The 14,508-nt window shown below is 43.3% G+C and overlaps 1 long non-coding RNA gene across 1 annotated transcript in view; it reads left to right on the top strand.

Annotated features, from left to right (window-relative positions):
• Positions 1-9,135: 9,135 nt before the first annotated feature.
• Positions 9,136-14,508, top strand: part of LOC145722723 (uncharacterized) — an 8,782-nt gene continuing 3,409 nt past the window's right edge. The window contains exons 1-2 of the long non-coding RNA XR_014147199.1: positions 9,136-9,263; positions 11,200-11,252. This is a non-coding gene — a long non-coding RNA (uncharacterized LOC145722723). The remainder of the gene's footprint in view (positions 9,264-11,199; positions 11,253-14,508) is intronic.

Raw genomic sequence — 14,508 nt, 5'->3', positions numbered from 1 at the left:
GATAAGACCGTAATGTTTGGTGTAGCAAGAGGCACTATGATTCAGGTGCCTCTAAACAGGAACTAGATGAAGGTGAGCTTGCAAACCTGTAGTCACCTTTTTCCCAATTGAAGGGCAATATTAAAATAATTTGTCACTCAAGGTTCATCTTCATACCACACACACTCCTCCAGTGTGTTTCTTCAGGAAGCAAGGCAGAGTCATGGAGAAATACAATGGGTCTATTGTTGGGCTCTCACTCATGAAATTGGCGTGTTTTCTTCTTTTGGCCCCTTCTGGGCCATGGGAAGAATTAGCAATGCTGTCTTCTTGTTACTTGATAAAATCTCCAAACTTCTTTTCAATAGATTTTTGACTGAGTAACAACCACGTGACAAGCCTTTGCCACTGACTTAGCCTGGGGTTGGAGTAACTCATGGCACTTGTGTGACCTTGCTAGGCCACTGTGGAACCTAAGGAGTGGATGAATGTGGGACTCAGTTAAAACTGGGGTTCTATACACAGTTGAATGTTTTCTCTCCAATTCCCATTTCTGCTCTTTCTTTATACCTTCTGTTTTTCTTACTACCTACAGGCTTTTCCACGTAGCAGAAACATGCTGTTGACATTCCCCAAGCTTCATCACTTGCAGCTTTACCCACCTCCAGGAGGATGGCTGTATTAGCTAAAGCTCTAGTCCCAAATTCCCAGAGCAGTGTCCTGATTGGCCAACTTAGGTCATGTGGTGCTCCCAGACCAATCAAATGTGACAGGTAAAATATGGTGAACAGTAGGCAAGGATGTAGTGTGGCAGTGATGGGCAGACAAAACAACGCGTCCAGCCAATGTATTCACATACTCCTCTTCTTCTTTTTTTTTTTTTTTTTTATTCATGAGAGACAGAGCAAGAGAGAAAGGCAGAGGGAGAAGCAGGCTCCCAAGGAGCAGGGAGCCCGATGCGGGACTCGATCCCAGGACCCTGAGATCATAACCTGAGCCGAAGGCAGACGCTTAACCATCTGAGCCACCCAGGCGCCCTCACATACTCTTCTTTTAAGTGTCTGCCATGGTCCTTATCTCTACCATTCCTACACTAGAGATAACATATTGACAAAGTGAAATGAGGGGAGTCAGACCCTGCATGATATGACAGACATCATGATATACAGGATGATGTACATCAAAGGCATCTGTGTGAAGCACCCGGATTCTGAGCTTCTTTCCCCATCTGATTAAAGCTGGCTCATGGTATTCGATTCATAACACCCAGAGAATTCCAGCTGATTCTTTCTTCTCCCCTGCTTTCTCTACACCTCTGGAGGATAGATATTGCTAACTATAAGGAAATAAAAGAAGCCAGCTCTCTGCTGGAATCACCAACAGACGTGAGCTATATTTTCAACAACTGCTGTTGTATTCCCCCAAACATTCCCTTTTGGGGTATTTTCCATAAAAGGAAAAAAGGAGGACTTTAGAGAGAGAGTACAGGCTTAAGGAAATAAATGTTAAATGGGAGGATTTCAGCATCATCAACAGGCAGGTGGTGGTGACGAGTAAAGGACGGAACTCTCCAGTCATGCCTCAAATCACAGTGGGACAGGAAAACTAAAGGGAGATGGCTCTGGAACAAGAAGACTGGTGGAATATTTCACAGTAACCTCTTTAGGGGGTGGATGTTGGCACAGTAGGATTAATTGTTACTCTACCTCTCAGTACTAAAACGTCACATCAAATACAAATTGTGGCCTGTATTTTGTAGCTGAGCACATGTAAGCACTTGAGACGTTTTTTAAAAAGATTTTATGTATTTATTTGACAGAGAGAGACACAGCGAGAGAGGGAACACAAGCAGGGGGTAGTGGGAGAGGGAGATGCAGGCTCCCCGCTGAGCAGGGAGCCTGATGTGGGGCTCCATCCCAGGACCCTGGGATCATGACCTGGCCCGAGGGCAGACAATTAACTGCCTTAGTCACCCAGGTGCCCAGCACTTCAGACTTTTAAGATGAAGGAAATCAGTCTGGTAGATGGGTTCATTTTGCAGATGCAGTTAAGGAGCCCACAATGAGCTTTTACTCAGGGAATAAGATTTTTTTTCTTGAGTTTCTTTTTACTGTCGATTAGGAACCAGACATTTTATAACTCTGTTAAGTTACAGAAAAATGATCAAGTACAATGATTTTCTCTTCTGTCTCATAGAAAAAAATAATCCAGAAATTGATGGTTTTATTATCCTAAAGGACATTCACCAGTTTTGTATCCAACTGAACAGTCTTATCTCAGCACTACTTAGTTTTACATTCCCTACAAGATCCCAGCTACTCCTACCATCTTTGAGATTTGCTTTGTCATTCCTGTAGTGCTTTCATGAATACATTAAATGTATTCATGTATTCTCTCATGAATACATGAAACCTTGAGAAGTGATCACTGTTCATACAAAAATAATGTTTTAACATGTTAACAATAATGACTCAGTTTCCCTCGGGGCTCCAATTTTCCACGTCTGGCTTCCTTTTCAAATCCCTTGCCAGCTTTTTCCAAAGGTAGATTTGGGGCCTCTTCCCGGAGATTCTGATTCAGTGGCATCTTGAGGAATAAATATTTTTTTTAACATTCTTCATGTGATTCTAATACATTGTTAAATTTGACTCACTGTGCCTTGGCTAATATTAATAATAATATTAATACTGAAACCATTACATTTATTACATTAGATCATAGTAATAAAGCTATTGAGTTCTTACTGATTAATCAGCCCCAACGCTAAATGCACTTCATATATATTGTGCGATTAATCTTACCTAATCCCTCTCCAAACCCTAGAGATAAAGAGATCCCTTGCAAAGCTACATTAGTTTTTTAAGGTTACTGGGCTAGATACCAGAATACAAAAAGAACGCCTTCGAAAGTAAAAATAACAACAGCTGATCTTAATCAAGCTCTTTCTCTTTGCCAAGGTCACTACTAAGGAATTTACACTTGGTGCCCATCCCCTTGCCTCACACTGAAATTTAGTGTTCTTATATGACCCATCAGTTCATTAACTCATTCAAACGGCATTTGTCAAAATTCCATCATGTTCTAGTTATTGCCTTAGGGATACCAGAGAACATAGTATCTCATCATTAAGAAGCTTATCGTGCTTACAAGGCTAGGAATTACTTTTTATCCAGTAATCAGGCCCTGGCCAATATGGGTACTTTTGACTGTACTCCAGCATTTGCCTAGGATTATGATCTCCCAAATTCATGACCTTGGATGATAATCATCACAGAGGGACCCGTCAAACTGACTGCCTCATAGATCTCCTGGACTCTTTGTTAGAGGAAACTGATGTCCTACCAATCTCTGCAAACCCCAACGTTTCTCTGTCAAATGGAGGTTCAGATTAAGTCTTTTGTCAGTAAAGAAGTAGTTACATGGTACAGGGGTCTGCAGATCCCAAGGGTTCATGGATACAATCCAGGAGTCTTTCAATTTGGATGGGAAAACTGAATCTGTATTTTCATTAACCTCTAAAAGAAACTACTCTTCCCTTCAATTACACATATAAGTAATAAGCCATAATAGTATTTTTGAAATCAGTGACTTGGTCGTCAGTACAGATATTTTCATACCATATTACCTCTTGCAGGTATCTCTCTTTTTCTTTTTGAGAGAGTGAGAGCACAAGTGGGGCAGGAGCAGAGGGATTGGGAGAAGCAGACTCCCCACTGAGCAGGGAGCCTGCCACGGGCCTGGATCCCAGGACCCTGAGATCATGACCTGAGCTGAAGGCAGACCAACTAAGCCACCCAGGCGCCCCTGTAGGTATCTCTTAATATCTTTTGTCCTTATTACCACTTCAATATTATGTTTATCATACTTGCAGCTAGATCTTGTTATTTAATGCATGAATAATACATTGCTACATCACAAATCTGTGTTTTAAATATTTTGATAATTGGGGGTTCCTGGGTCCCTCAGTCGGTTAAACATCCAACTCTTGATTTCGGCTCAGGTCATGATCTCAGGGTTGTGAGATCGAGCCCCGTGACAGGCTCTCTGCTGGATGTGGAGTCTGCTTAAGATTCTCTTTCTCCCTCTCCCCCTCCCCAACTACTCTCTCATAAATAAATAAATAAATAAATAAATAAATAAATAAATAAATAAATATTTTTATAACTGTATTTCCATATAATTAGTTTCCTTTGTAATCCTGAATTTTTTTTATGCATTTAAAGACATTATTTTAAGAAGGGATTCCTTAGGCTCCGGCACGCGCACACACGCCAACATTAAACATCTGCACGTATGTCACTTTCTTTACTCTCAGCCCCATGAGAGATGCTATGCAATACAGAGAGATACCAGACAGTTGGTGTCTACCAAAGAGATACTTCAATACTATCATGATTACCGAAATTCGTAAGTGCCACCAAGTGCAGCAGGTAGGAATCTCCATACACAAACTCGGGTATGCAAGAAGTTAAACTATTTTCCCATTACTTAATTTCTGGTATGAGCCTCTTTCCATCAGGAGGTCAGAGTTCTAGCATCATTTAGTTCAGGGCGTATCTTTTCGAGGGTGGTATCTGGTTTCCAGGCGGCATGTGGCACCCGGTCACGTGGAGCCGGCTCCATGTGCCCACGTTCCCCTCTTTTTGATGCCTTCAGTTCTGATGGATCTCAGCCCCTTGTGTTACAGGAGGCTTCTGGGTGGCACTTATTCCTGGCCCAGGGCTCCTTTGGTGTGGTCCATGATTGCTGAGCCCTGCCAGGTGTGTGGGGAAGAAACAGCCTGCTCATCCCAAGCCATGCCTAGAGCTCTGTCCTTTTCTGTATTAGGTCCATTTTCCTGAAAGTACCACATAGCATTTCTACCCTGCGGTCTCACCTTTTCCCAGGGCACAGCCAGAAGCTGGGTGACTCTCTACTCTCAGATCCCCCAAACCTTCTAGCCTTTTGTCACCCCCACTTCAGAATTTCATCCACCTGGGCAGTAGTGGGGGAGAGGGAGGGGGAGAGGGCAGAGCCATTTTCTCAGATATCTACTTGAATCTAAGCTTCCTTACTCCCCTGCTCCTCCTCACTTACTCTTAATTTGAACAACTTTCTAACTGGGAGGCTAGGAAGCTTTGCTCCTACCTTCCCTATGCTTGATTCACCCTCAAATCCTACAATCTGAAATGCAAAAGCATAGTGTTAAAAATGCAAAAGCCTTTGTTCTGTGTCTGCTTCTCCTAGAAGCAATCTCTTAGCTTGGTGGCCAACTTAGGGGAGAATGAAGGGGTTCCCCGGAAGCACGAGGGACAACACATCAGGTAATTTCCAGTATTCTTCCACCATAGAAACATACATATTCACCTATCAAATACATGAACTATAGTTGAAAGAAATGAATCCATTCTCACTGTCAATGAGAAATTCCATAAATAAGTAGAAACTAAAAAAGGTGTGTGAAGACATGGATGCTGGGTGTTTGGAGAGGCTCAGTCAGTAGCCAAATCATTTGCTTCTGTGAGGAGTATTCTCATGTTATGGGAAAAAAAAAATAGTGGCTCTATAAAATAAAAGTTGTTCCCTGTAATCTTGTAAGAAGTTCTGTCTAAGCCCCCAGGTTATATGAGTTTGCCTTGCCCGTGTTTCTACGATACCCTGGGTAAACATCTATCTTAACTCTGGGAAAACTCTACAGAAGAAGGCACTAAGGAAAGAGCAATGAGGAAGATCAAGCCAAGCAGAACCTGGGCTCTGAGAGAGGGGAAATGGGGGGGCTTCTTCTAATGCAAAAGATAACAAACCAGTCTGTCTGTGGGGTGGGAGGCAAGCCAAGCCCTTGTGGTATTGATTGGCTGCTTCCATCTGGGCTTGTACACTGAGTCAACCCTGGGTCTGAGTCAACATGAAGGTATGGTGTCTGCCCCACGACCAGTGTCCCGATGTCCCTGCTGGAGACATGAGGGGCCATGTTGGGATTATGGCTTCCAAGTCAAGTCTGCATTTTCCACGGGCTAAGCAGCCAAGGACTCTACAATTTAATACTTTATTATCTGTTAATCTTTCAACCTCATGTGATGAAGCTCCTAGAGGGCAGAAACCATGCTTTACTCAATTCCATGCACCATCACTCCTCATGGGGAATAGCACATAGGACATGCTCGGTAATAACTACTCCTCAATGTTTACTGAGCACTTCTTCTGTGCATGGTTCTGGGCTTATGCTGGAAAGGCACTATTCTATTTCATCCTCCTGAAGACCCTCTGAGGTACACACAGCACGTGAGAAAGAACAAACACGTCACCTCAAGTCACACACCTGGTGAGTGACAGGGCCCAGATTTGAGTCAGGAGTGGCTGACACCTGAGGCTGAGGAGAAAACCTTCAACAACCCCACCAGGCATCAGGAGGTTGTTCTCTCCAGGTCCAGAGCAGCTGTAGCCAGAGTTGGTACGGACTCTAGGATTTGTGTTTCCATGGTTGCAGGGCCTGGCAGGATTTCTGAGTACCACAAAGCACAGAGGTGGGAGCCTGAGCTTTTCTGTCAAATGATAAATCCTGAGATAGTTATATTTGTATTCACCAGCTTCTTTTCCAAAGAGTCCACATAGAGCTCAATGTGCAGCAGCAAGAAAACCCACACATAGTACAACACCATCTGAATAGAGCAGGCACCCCAAGTTCACTGCATTTTCCTGGGGACGGTCCTCAGGCTCTGGTTTCCTCATCTGTACAAGGCGCTTGTGGTTCTCATTGTGATTCTCCATCTCTGGACTGGCAACTGAGGTTTTCAAACACAATTTTCAGGTTTCTGCTCAACAGAATTTTTATTTCAGCAGTTCTGAGGCCAAGTCCAGGAGTCTGTATTTTTTCTTTTTAAAGATTTTATTTATTTATTTGACAGAGAGGTAGTGGGAGGGCAGGCAGAGGGAAAGGGAGAAGCAAGCTCCCCACTGAGCAAGAAGCCCAATGTTGGCTCGAGCCCAGGACCCTGGGATCATGACCTGAACCTAAGGCAGATGCTTAACCGACTGAGCCACCCAGGCACCCCCAGGAGTCCGTATTTTAAAAGCTCATATGATTCTAATGCTCAGCCTAGTTGAGGAAACACTAGTCTAGGTCATTTCATTGGTCCTTTCCTGACTGGATTACCCATTTCAGGGGTTTAATCCCTGAGTATTAGCAGATGGGTTTAGGGTACTATGGAATGCTTAAGAGGTGTTTAGGGATGGAGACTAGGGAAGATATTTAGAGAACATGAGAATACTAATTGATCTGATGGGCATTAAGAAAGGCAGTGACCCTGTATAGTGGACATCTATTGCTTTTGCCTGCCCAATTTCATTTCCCTTCTTTTGAAAATGATATTTGATGTTCCTCTTAGAAGCCACTTCCTTTCCAATTCTTCATCCATGTTTTGGGTGGTGTTGAGCCCACCCTCCTCCTGACTTCAGGAGTAAGCAGGGCTTATCCTTGCTTGAGCAAACAGAGTAGGCCTAGGATTCAGGAGAGGAAAATGAGAATGAGTCTTAGCATTTTTGATAGCTTGGTTCCAAAGCCGGGCACTGTCATTTTGACCTGTTGGCAGCCCTCTTCTCTGATGGCAGGGAAGATGCATGGTAGAAAAAAGGAGACCAACACATAGGAGACAGACATCATAAATAAACCCATAAAAGCACAAGCTACCAAGTTTTAAACAATGATGAATTTTATTTAAGATTGAATTTCTGTCAGTGAATGACACCATGGATGCATTTAATAGAAGGCTGCCAGAATGTGAGAAGGCATTTATAGTGTGTGTGTGTGGGGGGGGGAGGTGGAAATATCTAGAATAGACAAGAAACTCCTGAAATCAAGGAGGAAAAGGTTGCAAATGGGCAAGTGAATAGGAAATTTACAGAAAAGGAAGCTCCAAAAACTAACAAGCCTATGATGACTGCTCAAAATCGTGGTGACAAGAGAAATTCAAATTAAAATAACTACACGTAAGTTTATATCCAATAAGTTGGCAGAAATCAGGAAGCTGGATATTGCCAAAGAGAGTATCTTGGAGATATATAGGATACAGGAACATCCATATATTGTTGGGGGTTGGGAGGGCAGTGGTTTGACCCCTGCAACTCTTTGGGTGCAATTTGACCCAACTTGGTTAATTTAGTTCTACACAAACCCTAAACCCAGTGACGCAGCAATGCTGTTATAGGGTCTACATACCAGTGGGTTTCACTCCCAGGTCCACAAAAAGACACATTTTGGGTTTTCATAGAAATCCTGTCTATAATGGCAGGCAGGTGGAGGTGCCCATCACTGGGAGGAGGAGTGAGGAAATGTGATACAACCACACCATAGATTGTTATGGAGCAATCAGGAAAAAAAAAAACAAATATATATATTTGTATTTATATGTGTATATACACACACACACACACACACACGAGAAAAGGAAATAAGAAAAGGAGAAAACAGAAAAAAGTACTATTGCATAAATTAAAAATACCTGCACACAAAACAATATATATTTTGAAACAACATATTCATATAATTAAAATGACTGCCCAAAGAGGATCCCTGCTCCTACGGACTTGGAGCAAAAAAGCAAACAAATAAATATTGGATAATGTTGATAAGCGCAATGAAGGAAAAAACAAACAAGCAAGCAAACACAAGTGCCAAGAGAAAGACTAACGAGAGATCGACTTTGCATGGAGTCCACAGGTCAGGGAAGGCCCCTCTGACGGACGTAGTGATATTTTCATTGCAATGTGACCTGGGGTAGGTAGTCTTTGGGGCCATTGATCTGGCAGAGCAGCTGAATGGAAGAAAAGCCTCAAGCGAAGCTCTGAGGTAGGAAAGAACTGGATGTTCAAGGAGCCGAAAGAAGCCAGTAGGATGGTGACCCAAGAAGGCTAAGTGTGTTTCCTTGAGAGATCCCGAGGCCCGGCGCGGTGTGTGTGAAGGTGGGGATGCAAACTCCGAACCGCCAGGCTCAGGCTGGGATGTGTCCAAGGGTTATCAGCACTGGCAGGCAGCAGACTATTCCCCTGGCAGCACTGTGTTAATGCCACGTAATTAGCCTGAGCTGTAAAATCCATTCTTAGTTTGCACAGTCATTATGAGAGGAAGGGCAACACTTTATCCGTGTAAACCTCCTTTCGGCTTTGCAACAACCAGAGCGCCTTCGGACGGGCAAGCTCTGCAGTTTTAACGTGAGGCCCCTGTGTGGAATTTATACACTAACCTGCCCCTGAGGCCCCGCTTTAAACCCTGCACAAATCGCTAGTCTGAATAGATGGAGGCTGTATAGGTAAGTGGGTAAGAGTCAAACTTTGGGATCTGATAGGTCTCCTCTTTGTACAGCCGCGACCTCAGTCTGATGCTCACTCAGGAGGTGCTTGTTTTATCTGTGGGATGGAAAAGTGAATATTGCACGCTCTGGAAAGCAGAATTTTGAGGGAGAAGGGCATGATGCAATATGGCTAGTTACACCCCTCTGCTGTTTCTCTCTCCCTCTCTCCCTCCCTCTCTTTCTCTCCCCCTCCCTGTGCCGCCCACCCCCTATGCATGGGAAGGAACACACACACACACACACACACACACACACACACACGCCAAAGCCATAGAGAAAAAAAAGCAAAGCAAAACAGGGGAAACATCAAAATGTTGGCAGTGATTATATGTATTAGGTGATGGGTCTGTGGGTGAATTTAATCTATATTTTTCTAATATTTAATACGTATTTCCGTAACTTCTGATTTTCAGGTAACTTTCATTAACATAATAAATTTTTTTAGATTGAAAGAAGTTATTTATAAAGGGAAGACGGGGTGCCTGGGTGGCTCAGTCGTTAAGCATCTGCCTTCTGCTCAGGTCGTGATCCCAGGGTTCTGGGATCGAGCCCCGCGTCGGGCTCCCTGCTCAGTGGGAGGCCTGCTTCTCCCTCTCCCACTCCCACTCCCCCTGCTTGTGTTCCCTCTCTCGCTGTGTCTCTCTCTGTCAAATAAATGAATAAAATCTTTAAAGGGAAGACAAGAATGCCGTTTCAAATCATCCTGCCACCTCCTTTTAGGGCATGAACCACATTCCTACGCTTTCTCTCTGTATCTCTAGCCCCCAAAGTCCTGCTTTTGAATATGAAAAGATTGAACTGGAGCATAGTTTCAGGCCAAGCTGAAAGCTAAAATCGCCATGCATGAGGAAACAACAATATATATGAGTCTGCACTTGCATCCGGGGAGGGAGGGCCCTGAGGAGAGCGGCCGCAGGGGGAACCCAAAAAGAAAAATGACCACTGAGAAATCTCCCATGGTGGGGATTTTGGAAATTCTTGAGAAAAGCCGTATCTAAGTTTCCATGTTAACTGCTGGTAACAAAATACCTCACATGGGCCAGGCCGTGTGCTTGCGGTTAGGGCAATGATATGAAAATAGGAAAAAGAGAGACAAGAGCTCTGTTTCTCCAGACTTTATGTTCTGGGGAGGGGTTTGGAATAACGACTTGGATTTATATGGCACTTACTTTGTGCCAAGCACTGTCGTCAATACCCCACACGTGGTAGTTCCTCATAGCAATCCTATGAGTTCCTTTAGTACAGATGCAAAGTTTTTTTGCAAATAACCAAGTGAAATAACTTGCCCAAGGCCCCTTAGCCAGTAAATCATGAGGTTGGGATTAGAGCCCATGGAGTGTGCTTCTAGGGTTCATAAACAAATGCAGCGACAGGTTATGGTAATTCCCAGACCAGGAAACCAAGGCTGGTATTTACATGGACAAAATAGACAAGGGCCAACCAGGCAGTGCACTGGGTTTCCCCGCAGGGACCAGAGCAGAAGGGTAAGGGAAGTTGCAATGCCTTCCTCCCCACCCCATGCAAACTATCTTTTGCATGAGATCCTTAAGCCCTTTCCAAAGAGGCATTATTACAAACTGGCACAATATAAAGTGATACAGAATTAACCAGGTTTTGCAGTTCCAAATTCAGGCCCACCAATATACAATGTGCTTTTTAAAAGCAAGAAAATAAGCCAATTTTTGACAGGGAAGCATGAATAGTAACATTGCCCATTCATGAATGATCACTGCTAAGTGGAAAATTATTCTAACAACTTATATTGTTTGAAAGTCATCGGGACTAAATCACTGGTGAGATGAAGCTTTGGCTTCCCAAATGAGACCCATTCCAAACTATTGCCTTGATTTTCTGACCGTGAAAAAGGCTTTTGGTGGATTTGATGTATTTGCAGATGCATGTCCCTTGCTTCCATCCTCGCTGCTTCTGAGTGAGCCCCTAAACTTGGTGAGTAATACCTCATGAAATCTTTTGCTGATGTTCTTTGAGAGATCTCTGTACTGTGGAGTCTCCTCTCTCTTTATGCCTCTCCTCCCTGTCCTCCGTCTTCCTTCCCTTTGAACATTCACAGCTCCTTGATGGCCAGAATTAGATCATAATAATGTGGCTATATACTTTCAATTAAAGTATTTTCTTTAATCTTTGCAGTGATTCTTTTGTATTAACTATCTGTTGTTGCATTGCAAATTACCCTGAAACGGAGTGGCTTAGAACGACAAATATTTACTATCTCAGAGTTACTGTGGAATTTGTGTCAGGAATTTGGTAGCAGCTCATCTGGGTGGTTGTGTCTCAGGATCTTTCATGAGGTTGCAGTGGTTGGCTGGGACTGCAGTCATTGGAAGGCTTGACTGTGGCTGGTAGATCCAAGATGGCAGACCCACATGGCTGTTGGAAAAAGCATCAGTTCCTTGCTGGCTGACAGGAGATGTCAGTTCTTCATCATGTGGACCTCTCCATAGGGCTGTGTGAGTGTCCTCATGAGCCATCCAAGAGAGCATGTCAGAAGCCCCAGTGTCTGTTAGGATCTAGCCTCAGAAGTCATATAGCATCATTTCCACAATATCTTACTTACACAAGTTAGCCCTTTTCAGTGGGGAAGGGGACCACCAAGGGCATGTAGACTCATGGAGGTCATCTTGGAGGTCAACTATCACACCAGTGAAGGGCATGTTTTTGGTGTCTGACTTAAACATACGGAAGCTTAGAGGAAGCAAACTGACCTGCCTAAAATGATAATCAGCTAGCGTACTCATTTCAATGTGGTGGTAGAGTTAATTCACTCTTATTTGATTGTGGATGAACTATCCACTTTGAAGACTGTCAAAGTGATTATCAAGAAGATCGGGATTCTTGCAATTAACAGTCTTTTTATTTATAATCCCATTTATGATATTTTTACCATATGTCAGTCCTCGGCCTCAGGACTTTGCCTACATCTTCACAATAATCCTATGAAGTTGGAATTATTAGCCCTGCTTTACCGATAAGGAAACAGACCTAGAAAGAGTCTCCAGATTACAAATTAAAGATCACCCAGTGTCAACATTTCACTGAAGGGACTTAGGGTCTGGAGTGTAAGAAACTCTTCTGAAGTCCAGAGTCAACCAGTGACTGAGTTCAGGCCGAAGCAATGGCCTCTGGAGTCTGGAAGGAACTTTCTTTCAATTTCAGAGGGCAGTGTTTTTGTGATCAGAACTCTGACAAGGCATTTAGCCCCTGTGAGCCTGTTAAAATGGGCATAACCGTAGAATTTATCTCATAGAGGGTGGTAAGGGTTACCTAAGCCAGTGAATGTAGAGTGCCAAGTGCAGTGCTTAACACATGCCAAGGACTGACAGAGGGCGGTTTCCACTATCATCACTGCTGTGGTCATTTGTCTCTGTCTGTTTGGAATGCTACAAGAAAATGGCACAGACTCGGTGGTTTATAAACAATGGAAATTTATTTCTCACAGTTCTGGAAGCTAGAAATCCAAGATGAGGGTGCCAGCATGATCACGTAAGGGCTCTCTTCTGGGTTGCAGACTTTTTGCTCTATTCTCATGTGGTGGAAGGGGCTGGTGAGCTCTCTGGGGTCTCTTCTATAAGAGTACTCATCCCATGCAGGACCTAAGCACCGCCCGAAGGCCCCACCTTCTAATACATCACACTGGGCATTATGATTTCAACATATGAATTTTGAGAGGACACAAACATTCAGACCATATCAATGTTATTAATTTATTAACAGAAAAACTAAACCGAACTATCACGGAGCACCTTGATGGTAGGGGTCAGGCCTTGAACTCAGCACTGTGTTGAACTCCCCATTACCCTCCCTAATCAAATCAATCCAGTGACCTGGCAAAACATATGATGGAGCAGTCAGCCTCTTTTTATTGCAACTCCAATCTTTTAACCAAAGTGAGGAGTGTGTGCACGCTCCCGGTTGTATTTAAGATGATTCCAGATGGCACCCATTTTTATATTTTAATAGTTATGCACCCACTTTAATAAGGATTAGAAAAATACAACTAAAAGATAAAACCACTGATGTAATGGATAATCTTGCTTAGGATGAAGAATATTAAGTGGAGACTAGAAATGGCAGCATGCCTTACAAGAAGTATGAAGGTGGGATGCAAATGCACTTTGGGAAGCACTGATTTAACATGCCCCAAAGATGACTGGGCTTGTTGGTGGTTCAGAATAGTTTTATTTATTAATAGCAGTAGTCTTTTTATTTTACCAGTGTGCTCTCTTCTTAGATAGCTCAGTCAGCCTGTATTTTACACATACCATCCCTGCCTCTGTTTTTGCTCTAACTACGGCTTAGAAACCCTTTCCCACTCTCTTTACTTGGATAACTCCCACTCGTCCTTTAAATTTTGGATTATCTATGGGTCTCGTCAGAAAAGGAGGACTCTCTGTTACCTTTCCTCCAGCCTCGCCAAGCATCCTCCTTCTAACTCCACCCCTGCACTTAGGCCTTTGTCCAGGAAATAAAGGATCATGTGCCTCTTTCCCCTACGTTTCTGGAGCTTCTCAAGGGCAGGGACCATACCTTCTTCATCTTTGCATTCCCAGCCCCAAACAGGGTGCTTGGCATAAGGGAGGCGCTCAATGTTTGTCTGAAATGAGCTATGACTACAGGCTGCAAAAGAAATAAAAACAATGTTTCTTCTTCTTGGCCCCTCAAAACTGACTGCTTGTCCAATGCACAGGGGCAGTCAGGAAGAGCTTCCTAGCTATTCTGTTTTACTCAAGACCCTAGTGACTACTAAATAGTTTTCAGCTTGTCAAATGTGGGAAAGGCAAGAGGTGAATATACTGAAGAAAGAGTAACATGTGTTCAAGCTCTAGAATATGCAAACTTCTATTCTTTGGAACTGGTAACCTGGTTTGAACTTGCAACTTTTAATTGGGACAAAACCCTGGGGAAAAAAAAATCCCTCCCATATGCAAATGATTCCATCTGTGATCCTGTTAAACATTCGTTGGTTCAGCAGAACCTTGCCAAACTGCCACATTATGTCTTCTTCTTGACAATTAACATTTGATCCAGCAACTGGAGGAATGGAGAAACAAATAAGACTATGAACTCATTTTAACTAAAGTGGGTATTAAATAAAACCCAAACCTGCAAATTCATTAAGGTCCTGAAGAACTTGCCAGGAATTGCTATTCCCTCTAGTGTGATGAATCACTAGACTATGAACTTC

This window comes from Leptonychotes weddellii, chromosome 7, assembly GCF_054177405.1.
Source record: "Leptonychotes weddellii isolate Sample4059 chromosome 7, ASM5417740v2, whole genome shotgun sequence".
NCBI classification, from domain to species: domain Eukaryota; kingdom Metazoa; phylum Chordata; class Mammalia; order Carnivora; family Phocidae; genus Leptonychotes; species Leptonychotes weddellii.
This window is presented reverse-complemented; position numbering and strand designations above follow the sequence as displayed.